Source organism: Eimeria mitis, genomic scaffold (assembly GCF_000499745.2).
Source record: "Eimeria mitis Houghton genomic scaffold, Emh_scaff3214, whole genome shotgun sequence".
NCBI lineage: Eukaryota > Apicomplexa > Conoidasida > Eucoccidiorida > Eimeriidae > Eimeria > Eimeria mitis.
Window position 1 is genome coordinate 1 of NW_013571553.1, and position 351 is coordinate 351.

The window sequence follows — 351 nt, forward strand, 5'->3', positions numbered from 1 at the left end:
TATATATATATATACATATATATATATATATATATATATATACATAGATACATATATGCATATATATAAGTGTATATATATGTATATATTTGTTTATTTTGTCATAGATAGAAATATATAAAACGAGTTTTACGTACAAACATATAATAAACAATAATACACACATAAAATAACAATAAATGGTGATGGTTTGGCTTTTGTTGTTTTATATATTTCTCTTTCGTTAGCTTTCTTATTCTTTAAATTTACAAATAGATAAAACAAAAACATAACACCTGTATCCTAAACCCTAAACCCCAAACCCTAAACACTAATGCATCAGTAGAAGAACATAAGACCCTCAAACGTAGA